The sequence below is a fragment of the Zingiber officinale genome, chromosome 4A (genome assembly GCF_018446385.1).
Source record: "Zingiber officinale cultivar Zhangliang chromosome 4A, Zo_v1.1, whole genome shotgun sequence".
Lineage (NCBI taxonomy): Eukaryota > Viridiplantae > Streptophyta > Magnoliopsida > Zingiberales > Zingiberaceae > Zingiber > Zingiber officinale.
The window spans coordinates 146,165,124-146,170,366 of record NC_055992.1 but is presented as its reverse complement, the minus strand read 5'-3'; positions in this window follow the sequence as shown (position 1 = coordinate 146,170,366).

Sequence of the window (5,243 nt, the reverse complement as noted above, 5' to 3'; positions counted from 1 at the left end):
TAATGATAAATATACATATTAAAATATATGTTAAGCATAATTACACATATACCTTTACTACTTCCCACTTAAAATATACATTTTTCAACCTTTCTTCCTTGTTTGAATTAAATAATCTTAAGGCCCTTCATACGTTAATAATATTTGATATATGAGTTTTTTATTGAGTAAAATAAATGTTTAATAAAAGAAATATGAACTCACATTTCCACTACATATTTCCAATCCTTATCACGAATGCGATGACTTAGGGAATCCAACAAATAAATAACATCCTTGTAAGGTTCAATGACAGTGAAAATCCAATGGAAACTGCACACGAATACATAATTAGTGCATATAATTTCTATGAATTATTAAAAGGAAGTAGTTGAAAGTGATGTTTTAATTCTTACCCGATATTACATGGCACCAAAACTAATTGATCTGCTGATGCACACTCAGCCTATCTACTAAAATTCTTGCCCTTTAGTTCAACCTTTCAAGCGTACCTATTTTGTCGTGGGTAGTTTTTGCCATATATGGGATGTTGTGTGGATTCTTAAATATAAATTTATCTTTCTTGTTATCTTTTAGCATCTTTTTATAAAGATACCTGTCATTGCAAACATAATAAAATTAACACACTAAACAATAAAATATCATTTTTGCAGAAAAAGTTGCTGAAATTACTTAAATAAAATCACCATATGTAGACAACTACACAATTGACTAAAATTGGCTCCAAATGATACAAAGGAATGATGTCTTCAAGGTGCAGAAAAGTTCATAATTATCGTCAAACACATCATTATCTAAACACATTGGTATATATCTTCTTTCATCCAGAGCATATTACTATAACAATAACATAGGTAATGATCTTGAGACACTTGTTGACAAAGTATCTTTTCTTTTTTAATTGTTCAAAGTTCTTCCTTCGAAGTTTCTAATAATTTCAAATGTAAACAACTTAGATAGGTTGAATAATAAAATAAGTGACAATTTAACTTGAAATATAAATTCACATATACCTCATCTTGCTTCACTATCAAGTGTCGTGTCTAAGCCACATGGGTTCCTCTGACATCACCAATTACTTCACGAATTGGATATGGCAAAGGTCTTGACTTATCCACTGCTTCATCAATCGAGACTCGCATACAATTCTTGGGAAATGGAACACCATGAAGCATTTTATTAGGTTCATTGATACAAACAATTGTACCATATGTAACAGCATTTGTGCTAGATTCCAATGTTAATGCAACTGATTGACCCTAAAATACAAATAGGCATGTTGATTATATTAAGTTTATAACTATATAATATTAATTAATATAACTACAACTAGTGTTATACCAATAAAACATCAGCTTTAGACAAAATCTGCATGTCATCATCATCAATTTTCATGTCGTCTACTTTCATGTGATTTAACTTCACTGAGTAACTGCCTTTGTCATCAATCGAAATGTCGCATGCACCCCTTTTTTACACCATTGCTTCAAGTTTGTGTATATGTGCATCTTGTTCTGAAATTTTCATCCTTGCCTCCATCAGCTCCCTTTTATGCTTAGTGATTATATCTCCGGCAACATCAAATTTATTCCATGTTCGACCAATATTGAAATATATTGTTGGATTGATATGACCTCCAATACCCCTCACACGCCTAGCATGTCACGCCTCGGAGGAGTCCCTGTCCGAAGAAATTTCGGCAGCATCTCCCCTGTACGGCGGACAATCTGAAACTTTCTACATATCCATATACCTCAGCCACATGCGGCTGGAATAATAACAGTAAATAAACAATCACCCACGCAGTTTAATAGTAGACAAACAGAGCAGTAATAAGATGACTCGAAAACAACCCTACTCCACTACACCCATAAAGCTCAAATCTGACAAACTCACCTCTTCTGCCGTCCAGGCAGGTATGTAGTAAAACATATCGAATAAAAAAAATCCATCGACAAATACAATCCATACATTATCCAAGTATCAAAATAAACCAATTCTAAACATAGTCAAATAAGAAGAAAAACTAAAAGGGTCAATAAATCCTTGTGGTCTGCAGGGGACCAACAACTGAAACTCTCTCCTGACAGCATCAACCTGAAAAATAACAATAATGGAGGCGGGGTGAGTCCAACACTCAGCAGGTACAGCTGATATGCAAAGTAGGGAAATAACACCTAGCACTAATCATGCGTACAGTCTCCTGATATAAGAAAGATAAAAATGCAACTGAAGTAAATAGGAGAGAAACTGTATTAACCAGGACCTGGGTATAAGGACAAACAGTCCGAGAGGTATAGAAATTCTGTATGCATGTCAAACATAGGCATCCAAACAATGTACAACATATAAATGCAGCAAGCATAAACACGAGCAATAAATGCATCATGCATATGATGCTAATGATGTGTCCTGGTCACCCCTGACGCCAGTCGATCATCTCACACACAATAGTAAGGCCGAGTGGGTAGGGCTGTGACAACTGTGCACTCTGTCGTCACTATTCCTGATGAGTGACCAAGTGGACGGGATGTTGTCGGAGTACACCTATCCTCCTTACCCAAATCATAAATGGGGGAGCACAATGCTCTCAACTCCCGGTACACGATGACGGGGAGGAATCCTTGCCGACTAACACGTTGCATCATGCTACCCATGAGCGAACTAACGGAGTCAAACAAAGCCCCTGTTGCAACACACACTGCCTGAATCGACCACTAACCCATGAGTGGTGGTGTGTGCAGATCCATGTAACTGGCGATGTGCTCAACAATAATGGAGCGGACTATCGCACAGCATTCAATCATGCAAATGGTGCATGGCACTAACCACAAAATATCCTGAACTAATCCATATATATATAAAAGTGCACCATAGGTCAACGAATCAAATCAAAGGTACACTGAAGGTATAAAACCTAGGTCCTGAACATGGTGAAGCATGGTGTATCACTACCCCTATAAGCATGTATCAACAGGTAAGGAATATATGAGATGCAATACAAGCAATCAACTAATCATGTAACAGGTATCGGATAGTGATTAACCGAAACAAATAAGAGAACATAATTATTGCTACTTGTTAAATTCACTACTATGCATATCAAAGACATAAAGTCAAAAGTACCCGCCTCCAAATAAAATGGTCCAATCCGGTAATTGAGATACTCGTCTCGCGTCAAAGTCCTGTGTCAACCATATAATGTACATTTTTATTTAGCTACAAATTTAAACGAATAGCTAAATAAAAATCTTCTAAATTAATTTAGGGTAAAACCCTAATCATTCCACTACTCGATTACATTAAAACCTACACATGAATCCAAGTTAACAATTTTTGCTAACAGAACTAACAATCATCTACCACGAAGATTAAAACCCTAACCTTACCTCAAGTTCCACAGCTTTATTCAAGAACAAGAAGATGCTGGAATTAAAGAGTTGCTGCCCAATTAAGGTTGATTGCTGCTGGAACAAGGGAATGCTGAATGGGCTGCTGCCGAAACCAGGAACTCCCCACAATACACAATTCCTGCTTGAAAATTTTCCCTACAGTTCAGTTCAAGGTGAGACCAAGCTGGTGATCATCAATGCATCAACCTAATCATCTTACCTCTTCCTTTCCACTGGTCAGAGGTGATCAAGGATCCGGCTACTGTGCTAAGGCACGACTCAAGAACAAGGAGTTGACGACTCTGCTCTGCCGGAAGAGAGGAAAGGATGGGGAACAACAACTTGGTTGGCGTCGATGATTAGCAGATGGGAAGAGGGCTCGGCAGTGGAGAACCGGAGCTGATCAAGAGAGGGCTTGATACTCCCTCTTCCGACCAAAACTCGCTGACAAAAAGGGGCGGCGATCTGAGTCCTCCACGGCGAGAGGCGACAACAGAGGAGAGGATGCTTCAGTGAAGCGCCGACTATAGGGCGTTGGCGCACTCCGTGCGATAGAGGGAAAGGGCTCTGCTCACAGTGGCAGTGTTGTCCGGCGCTAGGTAGAGGAGAAGAAGAACCGGCGCTAGGGCAGGAACGGCAGTGGCGTCGGTGTGCGGCTTGGGAGGAAGAAGGAGAAGATGAAGAAGAAGTGTCGGCATGACTTTGTGCACTCGGGGAAGAAAGAAAACCGCCGTGTGTGGTTAGGGCTCGGGAGAAGGCTTCGGCGGGGAAAGGAAGAGAGACGCGGGGGTTTTCGGCGAGGAAGAGAGGAAATAAAGAAAAAATAAAAAGGAAAAGGAAATATAAAAAAAATAGACATTTCCTCGCTTAAATGGATAGCCTAAACAGACTTTCCCGGGCCCCATTTTTATCCCCGTTAACTCATCCGTACGAGCTCCGAAAAATTCCCAAAAAATTTCTAAAAATTCTAGAAAATTCCCTTATTAATATTCGCCTATTTTCGATATTTTACATTCACCCCCAATAATAAAAATTTGGTCCCCAAATTTCGTTATCTACCATTAGCAAGTACTAAAACAGATATAAAGCATAAATGCTGAACGATAAATTAAATCACATACCTCAAGTAAAAAGATGGGGATATCGAGCTCGGATAGTATCCTCGAGCTCGGATAGTATCCTCGAGCTTCCAAGTAGTCTCCTCATCCGAATGATGCTGCCATCTGACTTTAACCAGCCGGATAGTCTTGTTCCACAACTGACGCTCTTTCAAGTCCAGAATCCGTACCGAAATCTCCTCATAAGTGACGTCAGGCTGAACTAGAACTGAGACATCTGTCAGCACATGCGTCGGGTCATGTACGTATCTTCTCAGCATCGATACGTGGAATACATCGTGAACGCCTGGCAGGGACGGTGGTAGTGCCAGTCGGTAAGCTACAGCTCCGATCCTCTCCAAGATCTCGAAAGGGCCAATGTACCGCGGAGCTAGCTTACCTCTGAGGCCAAATCTCTTCACCCCTTTCGTGGGTGAAACTTGCAGAAATACATGGTCGCCAACAGAGAACTCTAGTGGTCTGCGTCTCCGATCAGCGTAACTCTTCTGGCGGTCCTGCGCCTCTGACATCCTCCGTCTGATAGTACGGACCAACTCTGCATCCTGCTGAACTCTATGAGGTCCCAACAACTGGGCCTCTCCAACCTCATCCCAGAGGACGGGTGTCCGACAAGGTCTACCATACAACGCCTCAAACGGTGCCATCTGGATAGCCGAATGAAAGCTGTTGTTGTAAGCAAACTCTACTAACGGTAGATGGTCCTCCCAACTGCCTCCGAAATCCATAACACATT